Source organism: Equus asinus, chromosome 12 (assembly GCF_041296235.1).
Source record: "Equus asinus isolate D_3611 breed Donkey chromosome 12, EquAss-T2T_v2, whole genome shotgun sequence".
Lineage (NCBI taxonomy): Eukaryota > Metazoa > Chordata > Mammalia > Perissodactyla > Equidae > Equus > Equus asinus.
Window position 1 is genome coordinate 71,607,020 of NC_091801.1, and position 26,497 is coordinate 71,633,516.

General features: G+C 41.9%; 2 long non-coding RNA genes across 5 annotated transcripts in view; one reads left to right on the plus strand and one right to left on the minus strand.

Annotated features, from left to right (window-relative positions):
- The first annotated feature begins 452 nt into the window (after nucleotides 1–452).
- Nucleotides 453–8,438, plus strand: LOC139039932 (uncharacterized). The gene is made up of 3 exons (XR_011493351.1): nucleotides 453–932; nucleotides 1,427–1,542; nucleotides 5,350–8,438. It is a non-coding gene; the product is annotated as an uncharacterized lncRNA (long non-coding RNA).
- LOC139039933 (uncharacterized) overlaps nucleotides 1,557–26,497 on the minus strand; it is a 59,714-nt gene continuing 34,773 nt past the window's right edge. For all 4 annotated transcript variants that reach the window (XR_011493352.1, XR_011493353.1, XR_011493355.1 and 1 more), the window contains 4 exons: nucleotides 10,742–10,879; nucleotides 10,339–10,561; nucleotides 8,445–8,604; nucleotides 1,557–5,432 (listed from right to left, as the gene is read on the minus strand). This is a non-coding gene — a long non-coding RNA (uncharacterized lncRNA). The remainder of the gene's footprint in view (nucleotides 5,433–8,444; nucleotides 8,605–10,338; nucleotides 10,562–10,741; nucleotides 10,880–26,497) is intronic.

Below are 26,497 nucleotides of genomic sequence, written 5' to 3' on the forward strand. Positions count from 1 at the left end.
CTGTCGTGAACACTTGCTGGCTTTTTGATGTCACCTTGCAGAATTTCATTTGGAACAAGACTCCCCCATTTTGTAGAAGTCATCAAAATGTGCAACATTTCTTTTGTAACGTTGTCATGCCTTTGTGTACTCCTCACCACTGATCCATGACTACAGCTACCAGAGGTGTGTACACATTTATTGTTTTGACTGCCCAGCACCCTTTTCTTCTGGTTGGGTATAGGCTCCCAATGAGGAACCACCTCATCGCCTCTCACAGTTCTTGTCATTCAAGTGGGGTGATTCCATAGGTGGACGGGTGACCCAGGTCTAGCTAATCAGAGCACCCCTCACTGTGGCCACAGTAATCAGGAGCTGTTAGGGGAGACTGTTGCCACCTTGTGGGAGCAGCCTCCCTGAGAATGCATGCAAAGAGAGAAGCAAGGAAAAAAGAGAGAGAGAGCGGGTGAGCATTCTGATGACATTCTTTCCCAATCATTGGCACTATCTCAATTTTTACTTGTTATTCTGATATGATAATTGATGGAATTTTCTTTCCCCCTCGAAAGTAGCAAATAATATAGTCAACCTAATGAAGGCCCTGGACTTATTTATGCATGAAGTCAGCTGCCTCCCTAGGAAAATGAACCAAGAAATCCTCTTTGGAGGGAGAGAATGAAGGTTGGCTTAAGGTAGTTTGATAAGCAAAGAGTGTCACTTGCGCTGTTCCTCACCACCTGTCCGTGACTGCAATCACAAAGTCTTTGTGTTTGACTGTTTAAAGTTCATCCACATATAAGCTGCGTAGACAGAGCTGCAACATTTCCTTTAAAAAGGTATATGCAAAGACCTGGACACAAGAGAGGGAACAGTGCTACAGGAGCTAAAGGGAGATCAACAGGGTGGCAGTGGAGAGAGAAGAGAAGTGAGAGGGGAGACATGAGGCAGCAAAGGTAAGCGGAGGAGGGGAATGGGGAGGCCGAATTGCACACGCTTGTATAGGAGCTTGTGCTTTATTTTAAGGGCAATGAGGAACCGGGAAAGGCTTCAAGCCAGAAGGAGGGTCATGACCACATGTTTATTTTGGAAAGATCATTTTGTCTGTATAGGGAGAATAGAAGGCAAATCTGAGGGCAGGAACTTGACCCAGGAAGCAGTGATGATGTTTGAGTTGGGGCCATGGTAGTGACAATGGGAAGAAATGGAGGTATTGAAGATGTATCTAGATGGTTCCCACATGTCAAGCTTAGAGTCTTGTTAATAGAAACCCTCCCTGAGTCTAGTCTCCTTCCCCTGCTCAGACCACATTACTAGGGTCTGGAATACAGCCTTGCACAAATAAGTTTTTGTCCAGTTAATGAATCTCAAAGATTTTCTAGCTGAGAAGAATTGTATAAACAAGGCATGTCAAAATTCTCTAACAAACAAATTTTGTCTTGGTTTCCAGCATTTACAGACACGTGGAGGATGTAATCAGGCATTATATACTTCAGTATGGTGCCTCAACTTTGGGGGGCAAAAGCAGAAGTCATTACCTCTAAGATTTCAAGTACTTTATCAAGGGTAAGTACTCATATTTATTCATATTTTGTTCAATATAGAATCAGTATTTTCTTGGTTCCATCGATACTAGATAGAGCTATTGACTCTCCTCCTCTCTTTTATGGCACTATAAAACATGTTGTACCGAAATAAATGTTTACCTTGCAACTGTAAATTCATGGCCAAGACTTCCTGCTGACTTCTCAGAACCCTGGACAAGTGTGTCACTGCTTTTATTGATCAAGGTATTTTTAGAACTAATTAACTATCCTTTCTAGAGGATTCTTTAGATCATAATTAGCTTCCTGTATATGCATGTATGCACATGTGTGCACACGCACGCATGTGCTGGGGAACAGAGAGAAAGTGTGCCATGCGTACATGAGTAATCAAGTTTCTGCTAAATTAAAAATTTGACAAAGCCACAGTCTGCGCTTAGACAATCTGTTTCCATTCTGCTAACTTCTGCTTAAAGCAGCCACTGACCATAAAACTATATTGCATTCTTATTCCACAAAAGCTAGAGAAGTTGTTTTTCTTCTGATGAGGGAAGGAACCCATGCCAGGTTTCTCGTGTGCCTGAAAAGAACAGACAGAAGATGGAGAGCACTCCAAAAAAAGACATTTAGCCAAGGAACGTTAGCTCAAGACATTGACTTTGTGATTCGTCATCGCTTAGACCAAAAGTAGAGCATTTGAGTTTCAGTGTCATGAAACTGTGAAGCAAGAAGAGAACTTTGTGATCAGCGAGGCAGAGAAATGTCGTGAAAAAGAGATGGGCTCTGGAGTCAGAAGTTCTAGGCTTGAGTTCTATCCAGATCACTTCCTGGCTGTGTGGCCTTGGGCAAAGATACTCTGTCTCCCTTGAGCCTCATTCTTCACATCTGTAAATTGAGGACAGCAAATGTTGAGGGTAATGATGACACTTTCCTTGCTGAGCTAGAGTGAAGATCACAGGAGACCGTGACATAAAAAGGCATCTGTGAACTGTAAAGAACTATAGAAAGCTATGCTGTTATTGCTACCGGGGCTTGCCTCCTGTTTTCCAAAAAGGAAACAAGGACCTAGAGATGGGAAAGGACTGGTCAAGGTCAGCAGTCTGACTACCATCTAGAGTTCTGCTCCCACATCAGGAAACTCACAACTGCCAAAAATCTTCCCATTCTTCCAACTCCCTCCAGCAGGACCATGTTCATCTAATGTGCCAAACTCAAGCCTGAGGAGCCACTCTGCTCAGTGGTCCAGCAGGCAACATTTAGATGGGAAGTTTGGAGGTCCGGGCTTATAATTTCTTACTTTAAACCAAAGAATAGAAGCGTTTCTTTTCCCAAACCACCTCGTTCTCAGAATTACAGTTACTAACGTCAGCCAGGTGACCAACTAGTTTCAATCTGTCTGAGATTTTACCTCTTTTAATACTGAAAGTCCCTCATCTCTGGGACCTGCTCAGCCCTCAAGAAAACTGAGACAGTCATCCCCTTAAATTTCCATATTTCACTGAATTTCTACAAGATATTTTGCTGAGTTCTTAATATTCTACTTATTTGTTCCAAGAAATATATGAAGTAGGTGTGATTACTTCCACTTTACAGGATGAGGAAACCCAGTTGTGAGTGATCAAATGACTTTCCCCAAGTCACACAGCCAACACATGTTGGAGCCAGGACCCAGGGCAATCTGAATCCTGAGTCTGGGCCCTTCCCAGCACACAACACTGACTCCCAACACACTCTGAACATTCTCGGGACAAGGAGGGGCAGACTTCTTTTAAACTGGATGGCTTTATAATCAGCCAGTCATAATGGTTCTGGATTGATTGGGAAAGAATTCTAGCATTTAAACTCGTGAGTCAGGCTGTTAGTGAAAAGACCAGTGAGGAGGGAATCTAAAGATTTCAATTTGAGTTTCTACCACCTGCTTCCTGACTTCACCTCTTAAAGGCTTTCTTTCCTTATTGTGTGAAATGGAGATAATAAAATATACATAAGGCAATACTGTGAGACTCGAATAAAGTAAGTGTTATGAAAACATAAGTGTTACAAAAACCTAAGACATTAGTAAAAAGAGGTCAATTTATTTACATTAGTTTTAAAATGTCATTGAGGATTTATATGATGTCATTTTAGCAAGCTCTACTTTTTAATTTATTTCCCAAAATGTATTCCCACTATTGGTATCTGTGGTTGCCTACACAGCAGGTATTCCTCCCTTCCTCATTCTAGCAGGACCCTGATTTCCAAGTGGAAAAGTTCCCTTCATCTTCCCTGGAAAATTTGTCTCTTTCCTACTGTATGTGAACAAAGACAGCTGTAGCCTCTAAAGCTAACAGGGGTTTAGAAGTATTGAGTGGGGAAGAGGAGAAGAGCCCATACACTGTGGAAGCAGAAACAAAAAATGGAAAGAGAAATGGGGTATTGATCATGTCAATTTAGCCTTCAATCAAGTCACATACAAATTCCAGATCTGCTTCTCAATGGCTGAGTGGTCTTGGAAAAGGCAATTAACTTCTCTGAGCTTCTGTTTCCTCATCTGTATGACAGTAATAGTCATACACTCCTCATAGGGTTGTGGTGAGTGGTGAATTGGATAAAAATTGATGAGTACCTAGAAGAGGACCTTGCAAATACTAAGTGACCAGCTAATGAAGGCTTTCTCTCATGGTCCTGCCCCTAGAGGAGAAGACGGAGCAGGGATGATATAAGGAAAGACCTGAAAATAAGATTCTTGTTTGCAGTTGGTTAGGAATCAAAGGACTTTGCTCATGCTACTTTGTGTAATACAACAGCTCTGCAAAGGGAGGGAAGTGGAACATGCTAGGCTAAATTATTCCTTACTGTATTATTTTCATATCTGTTTGCATAATTCAATTTGAATTTTCATTTGCATATTAATGCACTTTTCAAGAACAACCCTGGGCCAAACCCAGATGCAGTATAATGTGTGTGTGTGACAAAAGATGTGCATTTGGGGAAAGGGCAACCATCACCCTGATAAACAGCTACCTAGAAGCCACAATCCCCCCAGTTACAGCTATCCTGAACCTCCTCATTTCCAGTCTTTTTCATCATATACTAAGGCCCTGGTCTCACTCAGTCTAGAATTATCTAATTTTAATGTAAACCTAAGAAAGAAGAGAGAGAGAGGGAGATCTTTATTATTAGGGGAGACAAGGTCTTCTCTTGCAGTTCAGATTTGTCTTGGAAACCCAAGGGCCCAGCTGGCTCCTCCTCAACACCACCAGTAGATAAGGAAGTGACAACTCTGACCCATTTGAACATCATCTAAAAGGAAATCCTCTCCCCACCTGCAAGAAACTCCAAGACTACATCTGGCAAGAGAACACAGTCAACAAGAGGCAGCTACATTTGAGGGCAGGAGCATAAAATCAACAGTTTGCAGTCAGCTCTGCCCCCACTGTGTATTTCCTCTTCCCAAGCCCCACGGTCCCCACCTGTAAAATGGGCTGTCGGAAAATAATGAGGAGTAAAAAACAATGTCAACGTCAGGTCTACCGCATCCAGTACAATCCTGCAAGCATATGTCCTGGACCCACAGGATGACAGAGAGAGTGAACCCAGCAGGAGTACAACAAACACCCCGGTACTGCTTCCAAAACTCCTCCTTTCATTTCACAGGCTCTTTTCTTCCCAGCAAAATCCTCTTCACCTCCCAACTTGAATGTTGCTTCTTCAGTGATGCCTTCACAACACTCATTACCCAGCCAAACCCAGTCATTCTCTGCTCCTGGTCCCATAATGCTCTGAAAGTCCACAAGACCACGAATGATCCAGATGCATTATCGCTTTCAATGCCTGTCTCCCTTTCCAGGTGGGGAGTCTTCAGTTGAGTTTTTCAGTCTTCACCAAACCGCTGAAGAATCAAAGTTGGCCTGCACTGGGGAAGATGGCAGTCTAGAGGTGGATATAGAAGAGAAAACATAACTACAAAAGAGATCAAAACGGACATAAAGCACAGAAGCAGCACAGAGATGGAGGGGTCATCTCTGTTGGGAAGGAGTGAGAGGTCCAAGGAGCCTTCCCAAAGAGGGGGTACCTCAAGGGTCAGGATCTACTGCAGCATCTGGCACAATTGCTCCCCAAAACAGCTATTGAATGAATAAATGATATCAACACTCAGCTTTTTCCATTCTCTGAATATTTGGGACCATAGGGACATCTTACAAAGTTACTCACAGCCCCATTCAGCTGCTCTAGCCATAAAAATCAACTTGGAACTGTGCAAATCTTTTCTGGCATTTAGCATTTTAGATATGAATGGAGGGTGTCAGCCATGTGGCTGAGGTCAGGTCTAATTCAGTGTTCATCCCTGAGCTTTATTAATTATTAAAGAATGCTTTAGCTTTGCTCTCTATGGGAGTTGAAACCAGCATCATCTATTCAAAGACTAGTGTTCAGCTCTGCCCAACATTAATTCGTTTAATGGTTCAACAAGAATTTATTGACCACCTAGTAGGTGCTGAAAACCATTCTAAACACAGAGATAACTACAGGGAATAAGAAAGTAAAGTCTCTCATCTCATCCAGTGGGGTTGAAAAGCTTGCCTTTCCCTGTCAGCATGTCACAGAAATCCCGTCTATGGTTAGACATATCTGGTCCGTAAACCCACAGTATTAATTGAAATTCACTGTAGTTCCCTGCACACATGAAGCAGAGCATTTCATTTTGTCCTTTTTGCTCTCTTTACCTAAGCATCTCTGCCCCATCCCATCACCTCATTCTTCCTTGAGATTCCTCTGTGTTGCCTCTAATCAGAGTTCCATGAAGGCAGAGCACCTTCTCTGATGTTTTTGCTGCTGTGTCTCTAACACCTAGCCCCAAGTGGGGCACATAGTAAGGGCTCAATAAATGATTGTTGAGTGAATGCATGGTATGTTGGGTAAGATGAAGGCATCTCCTCCTCCAGAAAGTCTTCTCTGATTCCAAGGCCAAGGTAAAGGACTTCTCCTGGCTACCCCACAGCCTCTTTGCCAGGTCCAGCAGAGCACATTCTCTTTCTGTATTTGTTTCCACTGCTAGACTGTGAGCTTCCCTAGGGGAAAGGCCATGAGTGCTTCATCTCTGATTCCCTGGCCCTGGCAGAAGGACAAGCAGAAGGATGTGCTCAGACAGGAAATAATGGTTAAACTAAGTAGAAACCCCTGGACTCCTAGGTAACTCATTGCAGACTGGCTTTGATCAGCTTCCAAGAACCTATCTACCCCCTGAACACTTCCCTGGTACTAAAGAGCTTCTTAAAGCTACAAAGCATCAGCAGGGTGGAGATGGGAAGTATGTTGGGCCGACTGTCAGAGGCCAAGAGTCCAGTCACAGCTGTGTGACTAGGAAAAAGAATGAATTATAGAACTGCTATTGTTTATTACCATTACAACTAAAAACTGTATTCTGATACTGTATGCAGAAGAATATTGTGCATTCTCCAGAAGTCAAGTGACAGGCCCAGTGATAGGAAGCACAAGATAATAAGGACCACAATAGCAATACCACACAAACACTGTTCTGTTTATCCCAGGGAGGCACCTCATGGCAGAAATGGCAGAGGACAACCCAAGGCAGTGCCACTTGCCGCTTAGGATAACATTGTGGCAAGAATTGTCAACATTCTCAGGGTTCTCCGCAATTGATGGTGCTGTGCCCAGGCTGCTCTGTTGTGATGGTAATTTTGGTCTGGGCAGAAAAAGACAAATTTTGTCATGGATCGCCCTTGCTTCCTACCCATAAGCCTATCCCATATCGACATCCCTCGTTAACTGTAGAAGTATATAATCCCAGCAGCTATTAACCTGCTGACACATCCTTGAGTTACTCATTTAAAACATATTCCTAAGTGCACTGTAGAAATCTCAGTGTGGCCCTGGGGCCAGCCCATCCCAAGCAGAGCATCCTGCTGGTCCATCCTTCTCACTGAAGTCTGGCTTCGCTGAGAATCCATATGACTGCAGCAGCCTTTCTAGCAATAACTCCTTACTCTGTTGGAGCCAATGATTCCTGGGGGGGCCACAAGATCCTTCTCTCCTCAACAACATCACCAGAATTGCATGCATTATGGAAGAGAGTGTTAACATCTCTACTCTCCAATCTGCAAAATCCCCTAAAAATGGTATGATGCCTAAGACAGGTCTGGTTTTAACTGGAGCCAGTTGACTCATCTCTCTGTGTCTCAGCTCCCTCACATACTGAAGAGGAATAATAATACCCATCTCCTTTCAAAGTCATAAAGAAGCAGGAGGAGCTCCTTCTAAACATATGATGTCTCAGTCGTGTCAACCTCTGAGTGAAGATTATTCATCTTGCCAATGATAAGAACAATAGGGACAACCTAGTGAGAGAAAATGCTTTGGGTGTTTAACTCCCTTCAATGTGCCAGGGAGTGTGCTAAGCACTAACATGTATTATTACACTTAAATTTTCACAACGAATCTATGAGGTGGGTCTCTTTATCAGCTCCACTTTAGAGTTGAAGACTCAGGCTCAGAGAGACTGAGTGATGTGTTCGAATCCCCATGGCTAATGATGTTGTAAAGCCTGGGTTTCAGTCCAAGTGGCCTGCCCTCCAAGCCCAGGCTCTTAGTGAATACTCCAGGGTGAAGTGAGGAGAGCATCGGCGGATGCATGAGTCAGAGAGTATTCCAGAGCAAAGGGAGCTGGAGGAGTTTCTCTCCCCAGTGCCTTGACATTGCAGACGGGGAAGGTTTTGAAATTGAAAGCTCCTTAAGGCTTAAGCTGTTATCAGTGAACACCTTGGGAAAAATGAGTTTCCCCATGTCCTCTGTGGCTTTGACAGCTGAGAGGGCAGACCCAAGCAGCACACTTTGCAAGTGGTAGTTGCTCAAGTGATGTTTGTTTAAAGGCAGAACGATACCTTGACTTAGAACGAGAAGATCTAGACCCAGACGCACACTCACCATTAGTCTCGATCCCTTCTCTGTGGTCCTTTCTTCACAGGTAAAAAGAGATCAACATTTTCTGCTTTGTCTCAGCATGCCAACGCAGGAGGTTAGGTAAGTGCATTGAGGTGCATTCCCACAATGCACTTTTCCACACATCTTAACAGCTTTCTGATGGCTTAGAAAAGAAAACTTTTATTTTCAAAGAAAATGAGGAAAGAACAAGTGAAAATGTTCACATCATTGCCAGACTGAAGATGCCCTGAAGATTGAGACTGCGTTTGCATTGGTCACCACTGTACCTTCAATGCAGAGTTGTGCCTGCCGAGTATATATGTTTGGAGAATAAAGGAATGTGTCACCAAGAATGGTTAATATGATGGAAAAGGATTTATGAGACAAAGGTAGGCGGGAAAATGTAGGATGAAAAATTGCACATACAGTATAAACTCAGCTCCATAAACAACCAAAAAAGTGCATAGGAAAGAAATTTTAAGCCCAGAAGAAAATATACAAAACACAGAGTGGTTTGCCTCTGGATAGTAGAATATCAGGAAATCATTTTTTCTGCCCCATTCATTTTTTTATGAATCCTTTATATTTGCTACAATGAACAATTGCTAACCTTTAACCAGAAAATAAATGAAAAATAAAACTGCACCCAGAGCCCAGCTTCACAACTCAGGTCCTGGCATAATGAGGAAGTCACTCAGAGTCTAAGCAGTTGGGTGTGGGGATCTCAGCTGTGAGCATCCACTTTACACCATCAGAGCAGACACAGACCTGGGACCTACTCCCCAGCTGTGTTATGAACACGTGCTTGCCTTCTCCAACTCCCCAAGCTGCACAACACACTTGCTGAAGACCCCATGGGCCTCTTAGGTGCAGATCATTCCAGAGACCCATGCCAGGAGGGAGAGCATCATCAGGAATATCACAAGACAGACAAGACCTGCAGATGCACACCAACAGAAATGCACAGCCACAATTATTCATCAAGCAAAGTCAGAATCTAAAGGGAGGAACTGATCTAGAAGCTCCTCGTGCAGTCACTGGGCTCGTGTCTCCATGGCTGGCCTCCTCAGTTTGACGCAACCTATAAATAAGCATGTTTCTGAAATCCCTAGCACATCTCCCATGGGGAGAAGGAGGATAATCAGATGGGGCTGAGTGTGGATGAATGAGAAGGGAGATGTAGAAATGTAGATAGACTGAGAGCAGGTGTCTCATAGCAACTTGAGAGAAGGTTGCAGGGCCTGTCACTACATGGGGTTAAGGCCCATCTTTGCAGAGATGATCTGGACTCTTCTGCTCCCATTTCTTCCATGTGGCCTGCTCTGGTTAATGGCTCTGTTTCTGGTTGCCTATTAACATGAGTTAGTGCCAGCACTTTACCATCTGAACCTTTGCAACAGAAAACAGCCATTCTTAGGGCTGATTGGCCATCCACAGGAATGACAATATACAGACAAGGAGCATGACTTCTCTGTGTATTCCCTTTGGCCACCTTGCCCTGACTGAAAGCTCCAAGTCTTCTAATGGCAATGCTTCTTTTCAGTGAGCACTGCCCTCAAGCCTCTAAGATATTGTCCTGCTTCTCTCCATCTCCGTTCTCACCATTAGGCCTAAGATGCCAGCGTTCCTCATCTCTCCCATGCACTGCTTGCTTCTACACCTTTCCCCATAGTCCATCCTCCACCAGTGGCCAGAGTGAGCTTGCAGAAACAGGAATGGGATAATCATGTCATTCCCCTGCTTAAAATATCTCAGTGGGTGAGGAAGGAATCATTACCCTCAATGGAAAGATGAAAAAATGGAAACAAAGCCAAGTTACAGCTGGATGGGACAGAGTTACTACTTAAATCAAGCTCTTCTGATCCAAAGCTGTGTTTTAACCAGTCTGACATCATACCTCAAACAGGGGATGTTTCAAAGGATGGGACAACTGAGCTGAGACTCGGAGAAAGAGTTGGCCTTAACTTCTGTGTCTGGAACATCTCTCTAGACATTTCTCCATCCATGGTATTGAAGATGAGCTGTAGAGAAGCCCCAGCAATCCAGAGGCTCTTGCAGCCATATTGATGGTCAATGACAAAGGTCTGCACTTGAGCAGTGGAAGTAGGGATATAGAAGATCTGAAAAACATTTTGAGGACAAAATTGGTAGGATTGGTGATTGATTAAACTAGGAAGTAAAAAAAAGAGGCAAAGAATTCTAGTGATTCAGCATTAGTCATGATAATTAACATCAGTTGGTTCAACAAACAATCCAACTATCTCAGCCGCTTAACAAAGTAAAGATTATTTCTCACTCACATCTTAGGCCAATCAGGTGTTTGGCCAGAAGATTTCAATATGGTGACTCAGGGATCCCAGGCCGCTGCGTCCTGTGATGCCACTATCTTCTAGGTCAGAGGTCAGCAAACTATGGCCTGTGCCAAATCCAGCCACTGCCTGTTTTTGTAAACAAAGTTTGATTGGAAGACAGTTAGGCTCATTTGTTTACATTTCATCTACGGCTGATTTCACGCTACAATGAGTGCATTGAATAATTGCGACAGAGACCATATGGCAAGCAAAACCTAAAATATTTGCTATCTGGGCCTTTACAGAAAAAGGTTCTCAGTGTCTTCCACGGAATCCCCTTCAATCAACTCATTGCTAAGAAGAGGAAGTAAGATAGATCACAGACAAGGTTTTATAGACCGGCGTGGACGTGGTGCAGACCATTTCCGGGGCCACATACCTTCCAGTGGCTAGAACTCAGTCACGTGATGCCCTCATCACAAGAGAGGCTGGAAGATGTGGAGGAGTCTGTAGCTAACGGCGAGAACTGCCAGTCCATGCCACACATCCATGACTCTGGACAAACTTCCTTTTGCTTGATTATCATCCTGTGGTTTCCTTAGAATGGAAAATCTACATATTCTCGCAAAGTGCTCTAAACAGCCATATCTCTCTAAGACGTTAATGACCAACATAAACTACCAAGGCTTGAGTTTAAACAAATGTATTATGTTAAATTGATAATAGTAGAATAAACATTACCCCAATTAATGAATTTTCTCAGAACCATATGTTCCTTATTAGGTAACTAAGGGCATAAAAATGGAAATGCAGTTTAACTCAATAATCCAAAGTGTCTACTGTTATGTTCAGTGCTGCACCAAGCAGAAAGGAAAATAAAGACAAACCGGATACTGCCAGGACCTCATCCTCTGCGTGAAATGCATAAATACAGAAATAACAAAAGAAGTATTATGTCCAAGTTCAAAAAAGGTAGAGCTTTATCTTTTCATCAGCTCAGAGAAAGAATATACCATAAGGACTAGCGTAGTTGAGATCCACTTCCTGGAGAAGAAAAATAAAAGCTATTGTGATTTATACCTGTTTTCAATAAAAACTAAAATGAGTGAAGGGCGATAAAATCTGAAAAATGCTTTGCGATTTAGAAGTCATCCTCATTATGTAATATCCTTTAATATTCATCAAAATCCTGTGAAATCGATATCGTCAGGACTAGCTCAGTTTCACTGAGAAGCAGTCAGGGGTTGTGACTTGCCCTGGGCCACGTGGCTTGTGGGGGAAGAGAAAGCCTGAAACAAGGGTTGTATTTTTCTTTTTCCTTTTTTTCTTTTTTTCCATTTTCCTGATTTCTAATCCAGGGTTCTTTCAAGTCTATCACGTTATCATTAAAAATAAACTAGTGTTCTTTGACAGACTTATACTGTGATAACCACAGAGAGCTCATGAGGGGCTGCAAAGCAAACAGCGGCCGGGAAAAACCTTTCCACAGAAAGACGGTGAAATTTCTATTGGCTCGAGGATGACCCAGCCAGGGGCAAGGGAAATGACACCACAGGCTGAAAGCTCTCCCCGAAGATTGCTCCATCCAGTCCTCAGGTTGAAGGCAGCTTTGAAGTTAAAACACAGCCATCCTGACAGGTAAAGGAAGTAGAACTGCGAGCATTTTCAGTTCCATCAAGTTCAATAAATAAATTAGACACAGAATAGTTGACCAAGAATATGACAGTCCCTTGCGGGTGGCTCTGAGGAATTCTAGCTGCCAACTGGGATCATGTTCTCTGAACCCCAGGGCCCCTTCCATTTGTCATCTTGACTCACAGGCAGCTGGGACAGTAAGCTCCTGAACAAGAGAGGATATCTGAGTATGTGACACATATCCATACTCAGTGTTCTGCTTACATCAGCAGCAGGCTGTCCCAGGCGGTCAGTGGAGCAGAGAAGCTCCAAGTCATCGTGGAATAGAGACGTGTTATGGCCCATTTGAGCCAAGCATTTCCATAAGATGAGAAGCAGCAATCCCAAAGACCAGTTTGGCAAGAGGATTTCTCTTTGGGTGAGGTTACCAATAGAAATGGGAAACAAAATGAAATCCAATTTGCCTTGGCCTTAAGGGATAAAGTCCACACCCCTAAGATGACATGTAGGCTATCTGTGTCCTGGTTCCTATTCCCCTGAGCAATCTTTCTGCACCCACTCCCTCCTTCCCCATGTCTCACCAATATGACCCTCTCAACGTGTCACTCACCACGTACCTAGGCTGGCTCACAATTCCAGTTTCTGCTTTTGTATGCCTCTCCCACTTTCTCCACCTGACAACTCCTATCCATCTTCCATACTCAACTGTCAATGACAGTTCATCTCCCACAATTTCTCCAAGGTTACCTTTCAGCCATCAGGGAGCCACTCCCTTCTCTTTGAAAACATAGCACTTTGTATATCTCATTGTTAGCACATATGTCACATTCTGTTGAAATAATGTATGTTCTTGTCTGTCTCCCTGACTGGTCTGGAAAGTCAAGTGGGCATCATGATGTCTAATTCTTCTCTGTTTTCTCTACCATACTGCCTGTGGTGTAGTAGACATGCAACAAATGTTTGTTGCAGATGGTAAATCTCAGACAGAAAGCTGGCTGAAAGGAAATTTTGAGGAAGCAGAAGCCTAGAACCAAAACTTGAAGTATCCTGGACACACTGCTATCTGCCTGTGGGACGCTGGACACATCAGCAAGCATCTAGAAAGTGGGAGTATTTTGTATACTTCATATAACTAAACTCAGGATTAAATGATAGAAAATTAGGGGGAAATGGTTAATTGTGTCAACAGTGAATCAATAAGAACATGAAAAGAATTTTCAACATGTTCTTTTAGCTGCACTGATCCATTGCTACAGAGTGTTAAGAGAAAAAGAAAATAATATTGACTAATAAGATAAGAGGAGGTCTTTCAGTCAGTGAACTGAGCAATAAATTCAGATTTGTATTCAAATGGTCATTTGGTCCCAGAATGACAAAGAACAGAGAAATAAGAATTCAGGGAACCCACTGAATGAAACCATGGCCTATCTGACTCTCCCATGCTTCTGGATTCTGTTTAATCACATTGTTTATTGGTGTTTGCATTTGTTTATTAACATTTGTATTTGCTCAAAGACCCACACAGCTCACCCTTGGAGTTTGGCAGCTCCAAGGAGTTTGGTTTCACTGTGAATGGATTTTCTCTTCCCAACTAGCATTGTTGTCTTAGAGTGGAGCATGTTGCCTCTGCCTTGTTTAATAGTAGTAGCAATGGTAGTAGTAGAAATAGGTAGCCAAGGTTGTACTATAGAAATTTGTATTTATTGAAAGCTCACTGATGGCCAAGTACTGAGTAGTCATTTAAGCTACACCTCACTTAATCTTCAAAACACACCTGCAAGTGACTTACTACCTTTTATTCAACAAATATTCAGTGAGACCTTCTACTCACTGAGGATACAGCAGTGAACACACTCAGCAAGGTCTTTGGTCTGTCAATGATTACCTGCTGGTGGGAGAAGAAAGATAGATAAATAAACAGTAATCACATCAGTTATTATTAGTCTAATTTTACCAGTGAGGAAATAGAGACTCAGAGAAATTGAATAACTTGTCCAAGAGCACACAGCTACACACTGACAGAGCAAGGCCTTCAACCCAAAACTATTGGAACCTAAAGCAATAAAGTAGCCCACACAACAGAATATAGTCAAGAAGTAAATGTATTCTTCTCTAAGCCTTTGTTTAGTAGCTTCTTAGGAGTAGGACAAAAGTCAGCAGTGGCTGAAATGATTGTAGAAATCTTCATGAGGGAGGAAAAACTAAAGCTGGTCTTGAAGGGTGGATGGGATCTAGAAGGGTAGAAAGAAAGGAGATGTGAGCAGGAAGAAATGGATATTTGTTGAGGATTTATTAAGTGTCTGGAATCAGGCAAAATATTTTAGATATAGTATTTCAGTAAGTACTTAAAACTCTTAAATAAACAAATAGCAAGGCAGATATTTAATCATTTTTACAGATAAGGAAACTTATCTGGGGTGATTAAGTGACCCTCCAATGCAACACAGCTGGTGAGTGATGATGCTGGCCAGTAAGCATGTAGGTAGGAATAGGCTTGCTGTGTGCAAGGAAGACTAAGAAAGTTGGGTGTCTGAGGCAGAGGTCTATATTGAGGATTATTGAGAAGTGTAATTCAATGGGTTGGTAAACCAACTGGAGATTTCAGAGAACATTCCAGAAGAGGCACTGGAAGTTGGAATCAACCTAGGAAACAACAGGAGGCTACAGCAGGTTTTTCACCAAGAAAGTGAAATTCAGAGGTGAAAACTGAAGCTGTCTCTGACCCTACTCCTACCTTTTGAAGTCATTGCTCCCAAGTCTGGCTCCTCAAAGGTGTGCTCCTCTCATATTACATTAGCATTAGTTGTATCTCCTCTCTCCTAGACTGGGCTTCTCAAAAACACAGACTACATCATTCTAGTCTCTCCATCTTCCTAGCATTTGGCACAGGACCAGGCACAGACTGTCAGTGTCAGCTGGCAAGGCCCATTACAATCAGGCAGACAGGCTACCTAGAAGATGATGGAAAATATGACACTAAGGTAGACAGTCCCAGTGACAGATCAAACCAGGAAGAGATTCACCCAAAGTGGCCTAAGGCAGCAGAGCCAGAGAAGGCTGAATCCAACTCTACTAGAACAGGGAGTCAGAATCATCGCTGTGAAGGTAGGGCGAGCCATCTATTTTAAGTGTGAATGTGATAAAACTGAAAATGGGAAAATGAGCCAGGAGATCGGAAGGAGAATCAAGGACAAGGCAGAATACAGTGTGAAAACTGAGTTGAGGCAAAAGGTCTGAAATTAAGACCACAAACAATGGGATTCCTTGTTGGAGTTCCCCTTTATATGCTGCCTAGAACCAGTAACAAGACAGATGTGGTGACAAGGGCAACTCACAGGGTTAGATACCTGTTAAGCACACATTAAAAAGAAGATGGAAGGAAGGTAGGAAGGAAAGCAGATACAAGTGAGGAACCTAGGGGAGGGAAGGAAACTGAGGAGAAAGGAAACAGGTAATAATGTGTGGCATCTTCAGGAATAGTTTATAACAGGGGTCAGCAAACTATGGCACTCAAGCCGCATCCAGCCCACTGACTATTTTTGTGAATGAGGTTTTATTAGAATACAGCCACACCCACTCATTTAAATAACGTTTATGGCTGCTTTCATGCTACAGTAGCAGAGTCGTTGCAGCAAAGATCATCTGGCCCACAAAGCCTAAATTATTAACTGTCTAGCCTTTTACAGAAAATGTTTTCCAACCTCTTGTTTATAGTAAAGGAGTATTGCACTATGGCCACAAGAGTGGCTAAGGATAAAACTGAAATTCTCGATTGGAGTCAGAATCTTGAATGCCTTACTGAGGAGTTTGAGCTTCTTTCTACAGGTGATGAGGCTCCATCCGAAGAGACTCAAATACAAAACACTTCTCTTCGTAAGCGTAATCCAAAGCCCACCAAAGAGCTCAACCATTTTCAACCAGTGTGGCACTTGTCCCATAACAGCAGTCATCGCATGTTTCATCAGCAGAGTTCTGTTCTGACCCCAGTTACGACTTGGAAACTTTAGCATCACACCGCCTCTCTGCCTTTAGTGTTCTCACATCCAAAATGAAGGAAATAATCCCACCCGTAGGCTTCTTGTGAAGACAAAAGTTAGAGAATAGAGAAAAAACAATCTGTTAAATAAGTAAAATACCTTGCACATGTCAGGGATGGTTCATCCATTTGCTCAATAAAAAAAGGTATGGAGTGCCTATTGTGTCAAAGGGGATCAGAAATGAGTGAGGTTAAGATCCACAGTCTAGAAGGAAAGGTGACATGCAAATAATACTGCCAAAGCACTCTCGTGAGTTCACATATAATACAAAGTAAGGAGAAACCAACGCTGCTTGGGAGGAAGTGGGGCAGTCAGGAAAGGGTCAAAAAGACGGGTTTCCAACAAGGAGAAAAAGCTCACCATTCTGAGGAAGGAGATAATGAGCATGTGCAAAGGCCCAATGTGATTTAATATAAGCAGCACCTAGGGGCCAACTGCAGATGCAGACAGAAGTGAGGCAGATGAATAAGGTCAGATATAAAAGGTTTTTATATGCTATGATAAGGAACTTTGACTTGATCAGTAGGAAGCGGGGAGCCATTGAAGGATCTGGCATCCAGGAAGAACTTGGTCAGAATTTGGGCATGAATGGCTCAACTGATCAAGCTATTAGTTGAGTCTCCAGCTTTCCCTGCCCTGTGTGAGGAAAGGGAGCAGTTCTGGTGGTCTAGTCATTAAGATTTGGTGCTCTCACTGCCCGGCCTGAGTTTAATTCCTGGTCAGGGAACTGCACCATCTGTGGGTCGGTTGTCATACTGTGGCGGCAGCTGTGTGTTTCTGTGATGCTGAAAGCTATGCCACCAGCAGATAAATACCAGCAGGGTCACCCATGGTGGACATGTTTCAACAGAGCTTCCAGACTAGACAGACTAGGAAGAAGGACCTAGGCATCCACTTCTGAAAAAATTGGCCATGAAAACCCTGTGAACAGCAGTAGAGCATTGTCTGATATAGCGTGGGGAGGTGAGAGGATGGCACAAAATACCATCCAGAGTTCTATCAGAATCAACTCAAGGGCACTAACAACATTAACTAGGAGGCTGCAGATAATAATGGCCAATGAAAGAACTGTCAGTGACCTCTTTGTCCCAAGCAAGCCAAGATTACCACTCACAGTCATTGTCCTTGCAGCCATTGGAAAAAAGCAACTGGACCAGAGACAAGAATGATAGCACATGAAAGGCCCTGGATTAATCCCTTAACTTGACCCTGGCCCAGGGACACTTGCCTACAAGAGAAACCGCGCCTACGTGTGCGCCATAGTTCACATTCCTAAGCCTGGATCCTCTCCAAGCACGATCTGAGCAGCCAACATATATATCAAGCAAGAGAAGAAATAATCAAGTTATTCAGGAGAGGATGGAAAGGGAAAGATAATTTCCTGATTTGGGCTCACACAGTGGGTCAGGGTTTTTGTTCTCTCACTTCCCAAATCTCAGTGGTATCATCTTCACCTTAAGAAAAAAGGGATTAGGAAGTGATTGATATAAAAAGAATTGCCGTGGGAAGGATGCCCACAGAAGACAGTGTCAAAACTCTCTCTTCCTGATTGGCCCTTCTGCTCATGGGACCACTTGACTGAGGGGGACAGTTTCCTATTTTTGTATCTGAAACCTCAGAGTGTCATCGAAGAGGGAACAGGACCTCGTTGCAGTTTGACATGCACAGAAGTCCAAGAAGTCATTTCCACTCAGAGGCAACAGGAAAGTCTCATCTCCTAGGAAAGTGTGGGTCTTACAGGATGACAGACATGCATCCAAAACAACATCCCAAAGCCCAATTCCTAGGTGACCTTAAGCCATCTACGAAAACTTTCTAAGCTTCACTTTTCTCACCTATAAAATGAGGATAGTATTCTTATGTTCCTGAAATGTTGTAAATTGAAGTTGAATAACATATTCTAAATGCCAAGCACAGTATTTAGCATGTGCCCAACATATTGTATCTATTATTGAAATTATGCCTCCACTTGAGAGCTTGATACACAAAATGAATTCCCAGGTTCATAATTTAGTTAGCTATGGTATACTTTAAAAAATAAAAATAAGATGGGGCTGGCCCCATGGCCGAGTGGGTAAGTTCGCGCACTCCACTGCAGGCGGCCCAGTGTTTCGTTCGTTGGTTCGAATCCTGGGCACAGACATGGCACTGCTCATCAGACCACGCTGAGGCAGCGTCCCACATGCCACAACTAGAAGGACCCACAACGAAGAATATACAACTATGTACCGGGGGGCTTTGGGGAGAAAAAGGAAAAAAATAAAATCTTATAAAAATAAAAATAAGAACCCTACAACGTGAAAATCTTAATATACTAAAGGAAATGTTTGAGGAGATAGTTATCCTATTACTATTCAACATTTTCCACAGCTTCTTTGATTGACATACAGGAGTTACTCAGGAAATTTGTTGAATGGTAGATAAATAAATTATTTAGTGAATTAATGTAATACATGATATAGGTAAATTTTAAGACTATAAGCCTGTCTAAAACAAATTTTAATATATACAAAGTTTATATAGACCAATAAGACTGCAAAAGTAAAATTCCAAAGGATTGAAAGAACAACTCAGAGACCAGGAATTTGAAATTACCAATAAATATAGGAACAAAAAAACATTCAACTAACCCAGAGTTGCATAAACACAAATACAGACTAAAGCATTATTCATTTTCAAATTGGAAACAATTTTTAAACTGACAGACTTCTGTGATGACCTGGGTCAGGTGAGATGAGGCAGCACATGCACTGTTGGTCAGAACATACACGTGTTGAGGCCTTTCTGGAAAGCCACGTATCAGCACTATTAAACCTCTAAAGTATCTGTGCATTTTGATTCAATAATTCTGCTCCTAGAAATCTACAGCACATAAACATCAGAGCCACGGACAAAGATTTCTCTATAGGAATGTTCATCACACTATTATTTATATAATAACAGAGGAGGAGGTGGAGAAGGAAGAAGGAGGAGAGGAAAGCAAGCTAAATGTTTGGAGCAGAGGTGGACATGATAGAATTAAGATACAGGGTAAGGGAGTTGAATGGGAAATAATCAGAGTTGACGTGCTCTAGATTGTTTATGTTGTTGTAGGGTGCAGCAAAAATACTAAATTTAGATTTTAACATAATATGTGTGTTAAAAGAGCTAAGTAACTACTGAAACTAGAGTCATAAGGCATATAGCTGCCAAATGAGTAGAGAAAAAAATGAAAGGAGAAAAAGAAAAGATAACTGAATCAGTCACAATAAACTTAAGAAAGAAAAAAATGATAGGAAACATAAGACAGGACAATTGGAAAGCACATGATCGAACTGCAAAAATAAATCCAAATACATCAGTGTCTTAGTCACTCTGGATGCCATAATAAAATACTACAGACTGGGTGGCTTATACAATGGAAATTTATTTCTTCCAATTCCGGAGGCTGGAAGTCTGAGATTATGGTGCTTTATGGTCAGTTTCTGGTGAGAACCCTCTTCCCGGCCTGTAGACCGCCACATTTTTGCTGTGTGCTCACATGGCTTTCCTTGGTATGTGCGCCTGGAAACAGAGAAAGAGAGAGACCGATCTCCCTCTTCTTACAAGGCCACCAACCCTATCAGAACTGGATCTCAGCCTTCTGACCTCATTTAACCTTCATTACCTCCTAAAGTCCCTGATACAATCACTTAGGGGTGGGGGAGTTAGTGCTTCAACACTTCAATATATTAACTTTGTGGGGACACAATTCTGTTGCTTATCAAATAAAAAGCATCTTATTATTTATCTTCCAAAACATAGAATGTGAACTTATTATTTACATATGGTATACTAAAATTAAATCATCCCTTACTGTGAAAATGTTAACGTTTTGGTCAGAATTTATAAGTAAAAGGAGTCTGAAAGACCAAAAAAAGAGTAATTCAATTGTTTCCAGTAAAAATGAGAAGAAAATGTAATTCCAAAGAGATATATTTGCGCTAACACCACAAAATGTAATGTACACCATCATTAACAAAAATGCGTATACTGTTTATGGGTGTTATAAAACCTAATGGAAAGACATTAAAGAAAGTTTAGATAAATGGTGAGTTATATAGCATTCTAACCAAGAGTCAGTATCTTAAAGATGTTAATTCCCTCTAAATTGATCTATAGATTTAATGTTATTTCACCAAAAATTCTAACAGCATTTTTTTCATAAAATTTGATAAACTGATTCTAAACTTTGTATGAAAAAGCAAAAACCCAAGAATAGCTAAGATGCTCCTGAGGGTGTAGTACAAAGTTATGGGACTTCCCTTTTGGATACTAAGAATTATTTTAAAAGTGTAGTAAATAAGCCAGCTTGGTACTGGTGCAGAAACTAACAACAAGGCAAGAAAACTAACAGAAAGAAAAAAAAAATAGTCTATGAACAGACATACACACAAAAATGGAAACTATTATCACAGAATAGTCATTACAGATCAGTGGGGAAACAATAAACTACTTAGTAAATTGTGTTATGATTATGGTTATTTATAAATACTAAAATGATATCTGATCCCAGGCCAAAACTTAATTCTAGTGGAATGAAGATTTAGATGTAAAAAATCAAACTATAAAGCTTTCAAAAGCAATTTGAGAATATGTTTATGATTTATGGATAAATATTTTTTAACAAAACTCAAAAATCACAAACCTTGAAAGAAAATATTGACAAATTTCAGTATGTTAAAGTTAAAAATTTCGTTCATTAAAAGACCTAATAAAGAAGTGAAAAACTTCAAGCTGGCTGAAGATTTTTGAAACAAGCCAATAAAATCTTTGCAGCTAGCAAATATAAACATTTCCTACAAACAACCAAACAGAAAAATGAGAAAAGTTAAAAACAAGCATTGCACGGAAAAGGACACAGAAATGGTCCAAAAACAAAAGACGCTCAATCTCTTTAGTTGAGGGAGATTTTCATCAGGGAAACACAAACCCACAGCGAGTCATCATGTCATGCATAACAGAGTGGGAAAATTTAAAAGGTGTACAACACCAGGTATTGGTGAAATTGAGGAACAATGGAACCTCTAACCCATTGCTGGTGAGAGAGCACAATGGTATTGCCATTTGGGATATTTTTTGGCATGAAACAGTAAAGTTGAGCATGTATATATAGCCTCAGCAACACTATTATCCATTGTATGTGGATGAAAAGAGCTTCCCAGTGGATGTACTACAAGATTCTGATACCTTGAGCCCTTGAGGTGACCAGGTGAGAACAGCCATAAACTTCCCCACCCCAGCCTACCCCACAACCAACAGCATTCTCCCAGTTCCCTCAGAGAGATCCCATGCTCTGCTTTAGCGGCCAGGGGTTCGCAGGTTCAGATCCCGGGCACAGACCCACACACTGCTCATCAAGCCATGCTGTGGCAGCACCTCACTTATAAAATAGAGGAAGATTGGCAAAAGATGTTAACTCAGGGCCAATCTTTCTCACAAAACATAAAGGAAAGAAAAGCAATGGAATGAATAACACAAGGGGAAGGAGAGGACTGCAACGGGAGAGGCTGCAGAGGCCCTCTAAAGACGTGGTAATGTGTTTCTTAAGCTGGGTGGTAGGTACACAAATGCTCTTTACTATTTAAAAATGTGTGTGATTAACTATACAATTAAATAAACAATAAAGAACAACAATAAATAAAACAGAGACTTACATTTGCCTGCAATTTGGTCAAATAAAGATGAAGCAGAGGATAGAGGGATGTTGGAGAGGAGTGGCTGGCGGGGAAGCAATGGAGAGGGAAAGAGAGTGAAATCGATAAGCACTTTGAAGTCCATTATTTTAGAGTAAATTCCCTAATGTCTTCTTTACTGAGTTCTACATAAGCTGTAACCACCTTTGCCCTAGGTTCTTGGAATTTCAATGTACATGTTGATAACGACTTCTCAAAGCACACTGTTCTAGAGGGAAAATGGTATTTTGGAGGAATAAGCCTGTTACCAAAATCCATTCTGCATTGAGCCATTCAAACACTCCACTACCATGTGGAAGATGGCCTTGAAATGGAACAGTGCCTCAGAGATGAATCAGGTGAAGAAATGAACTTCCAAGCGATTAGAGAAAGGGCAGTTCCAATGTACCATTTACCCCATATGAGCCGGTGTACTTATCTACCTCTTTCTAGCGCTCTGCATTTCCATGATGTCTATCATCATAGCACGAGGGCCATTAGACGGGAGATATTAGATCGGGAGAAAACTGTTAAATAAATGGGGCTTGGGAGAGCCTAATGAAATGTACTTTGCATACACAACAGGCCCTCAGAGGGAAGAATCACCAGCTTACAGGATGATTTATGTGCTCCCTAAAGTTAGGTCTATGCCAGATTTTTCCGTGCTGGGTAAACTCATTTAATTCTGTATTTATTAAGCGTAGCTTAATAATTTCTGACAGTTTTACATGCTGGCCATAGCACAGTGCAGGGGAGATAGCAATGAGCGCTAGGCTAAACACTGTAATTCAGCAACTCTGTGACTTTTGACAAGCCATTGACCTTAACTTCCCCTGTGTATGATCATGTATAATGCCTGCCCTACTGACCTTTGTATGGCTTTATGTGTGTCAAATGGTTTATTATATGAATAAATGAACAGCTAGCAAAAAAGCTTAGACTAATTTAAATGGACAATCATGCACACAAATTCTGGAGTTCAAAACAAAATTTTAGCATGAGTTCCTTTCTGCTTTGGAAAAACCAACAAATATCCAATGAGGAAGGACTAAGATTGTTGTGACCTACTCTCTTCCAAAGCAAGACCAGATTCATACTTAGGCCGACAGCATCAGGGATCTGCCATGTGATTCTTGTTCAGCTGAGTCAATATCATGCAGATGTATTGATTGAGCATCCTCTGGTCCAAATATGGTGTATCACGTAAGGAGCTCATGGTCTTATCGTAGAGACAGAGATGTCATGAACAGTCAGTGCAGGACTGTGACAGGTACCACGACAGTGGTAAGAACAAAGAGCTGAGAGGTGCATGGGAGAGGGAGTATCTAACTGTGCCTTGAAGCAAAGGCTTCAAAGAGGAGGTGACATCTGAGGGATGACTAGAATTTTCAGGCAGAGAGAGTGGAAAGACATCTAACTAGCAGGTAGCAACAAGAACTAATTGCCACCGAAATGCAGATGAAAACTACACTAAGATATCATCTTACACCCATTAGAATGACAAAAATATCTAAAACTAATAGTAACAAATGTTGGAGAGGTTGTGGAGAAAAAGGAACCCTCATACACTGCTGGTGGGAATGCAAACTGGTGCAGCCACTATGGAAAACAGTATCGAGATTCCTCAAAAAATGAAAAATAGAACTACCATATGATCCAGCCATCCCACTACTGGGTATTTATCCAAAGAGCTTGAAGTCAGCAATCTCAAAAGTCCTGTGCACCCAAATGTTCATTGCAGCATTATTTACAGTAGCCAAGACATGGAAGCAACCTAAGTGCCCATCAACAGACAAACGGATAAAGAAGATGTGGTACATATATAGAATAGAATACTACTCATCTGCAAAACAGAACAAAATCATTCCATTTGCAATAACATGGATGGACATTGAGGGAATTATGTTAAGTGAAATAAGCCAGCAAGAGAAGGATAATCTGTGTATGACTCCACTCATATGAGAAATTTAAAATTATGGACTAAGAACAGTTTAGTGGATACCAGGGGAAAGGTGGGGTGGGGGTTGGGCACAAGGGGTGAAGTGGTGCACCTACAACACGAATGACAAACATTAATGTACAAATGAAATTTCACAAGATTGTAACCTATCATTAACTCAGTAAAAAAAAAAAAAAAACAACTAATTGCCACCTGGGATCTCATATCTAGGTAAATTCAGACTAGCCTTTTTCAACCCCCTCCCAAGGGGACCACTTAAGTCTCCAGATTTCATGGGTTGACTGTGACAGCCCCGTTCTTGTCCCAGGGCCCGGGACTACATGAGGCTTCTCTCTCTTCATGGTGAGATTCATTCTCCCATCTTCCTCCCCAGCTGGGAACAGAATCCCAGCAAATAGCTTTTATATAGCTTTGAGTCTTAAAGACAAGCTTGTCATGTAACATGTCTTGGGACCAAAACTCTAGAATTCTGCATTAATTAATGTATTAAGCCACTCAACCTCTACACGCCTATTAATGTTCAGATATGCAAATTCCACAGGGCAAGTCATACTGCCCTCTCTCAAACACAACTCCAGATAGTGAATACAGGCTGTAAAGCCAGCTCAATCTTCAGACATGTTGAAGTTTCTTCTCCTCTGCCTCTTCCTCTCTACACAGTGACATACATCTCAGGGTCTTTCAAAAGTAAAGCGTGTTAGTCACAGGCAAGGTGGTCTAAGGGTCTTCAATGACCAGCAAGCTGAACCTCTCTGGAGGATAAAAATGGCCACTGATTGTGCAGCTGAGGATTTCTTGAGCTGGTGTGATTCCATTCCCAAGATCCTTACTTCAGAAGCTTAAGCCAAACACTAGATCTGGTGACCTATTTCTCAGGGAGACAGCCTTCTTTCCTGTAGGTCTCACAATGATATACAGATGCTATCATTTGGCTGCATTTAATCCCTTAATTTTTACCGAGGAAATGGTAATATTAGTCTAATGAGCATGGCAGGTGTTTTGGGCCAAAAGCAGAATTATGGCGCAAGAGCTTGTATGTAGACTGGGAGTCCAACGGTTGTAGACTCAATTTCCTGACTCACCAGCTGACCTTGGGCAAGCCACTTAACAATCCATTCCTCAGTTTCTCCAGCCATAAAATGGGGATAATCATAGTTCCCACCAGGGATACTCTTTTTCAGGACCTTTGATGTCAGTTTCTGCAGACAAAGCTCTGTTATAATTACCCCAGGTGCAGTAACAAGCAAGGCAAAAAGCCAGATTGAGTTTTATAAGACTTCTCATGTACCAGTTTCCGGCTGCTGCTCATGAGTCATGCTGGACAACGGGCCCACCTTGCTCATGTAGTGAAGCGCTGAAGCACCCACACAGGCAGGAGCAGTGTGGAAGCTGGAGGGATGTTGTATCAAGAGTCATAGGTTGGGGGGGGGGCACCATGGTTGAATGAAGACAAACAGGGACTTCAGAGCCTGATAGGTGTGCACCCATCTCTCTTTTCTCTTACCCGTTTTCCCTACGGCCTTGAACAAGTTAGTTAACCTTTCTGAGCCTGAGTTTTTTAATCTGCTGCTCACGGCTGTTGAAAGCATCAGTGAGATAGTGTATGCAAAGTGCTCACCACAATACCTGGAACATTGTAGGTGCTAAATGTTAATTCCTTTTCTTCTTTTTTTTTTTTAAGATTTTATTTTTTCCTTTTTCTCGCCAAAGCCTCCCCATACATAGTTGCATATTCTTCGTTGTGGGTCCTTCTAGTCATGGCATGTGGGACGCTGCCTCAGCGTGGTTTGATGAGCAGCACCATGTCTGTGCCCAGGATTCGAACGAACGAAACACTGGGCTGCCTGCAGCGGAGCGCGGGAACTTAACCACTCGGCCACGGGGCCAGCCCCTCTTCTTTTTTTTTAAAGAGACTTTGTTCTTCAGAGCAGTTCTAGATTCACAGCAAAATTGAGCAAAAAGTATGAAGAGTCCCCATATACCTCCTACCCCAACACACCCACCGCCTCCCCCACTACCAACTTCCCACACCAGAGAGGTATATTTGTTACACCTGATGAAGCTACATCATTATCACTCAAAGTCTATGGTATACATGAGGGTTCACTCTTAGTCTCGCACATTCTATGGGTTTTGAAAAAATGTATAATAATATATATCCACCACTATAGTTTCATATAGGATAGTTTCACTGCCCTAAAGTTCCTCTTTGCTCTTCCTCTTCATCCCTCTCTCCCTCCAACCCCTGGCAACCACTGATCTTCTTACTGTCTCCATGATTTTGCCTTTTCCAGAATGTCATATAGTTGGAGTCATGCAGTATGTAGCCTTTTCAGATTGGCTTCTCTCACTTAGTAATATGCATTTAAGGTTCCTCCATGTCTTTTTGTGAGTTGATAGCTCATTTCTTTATAACACTGAATAATATTCCATTGTCTGG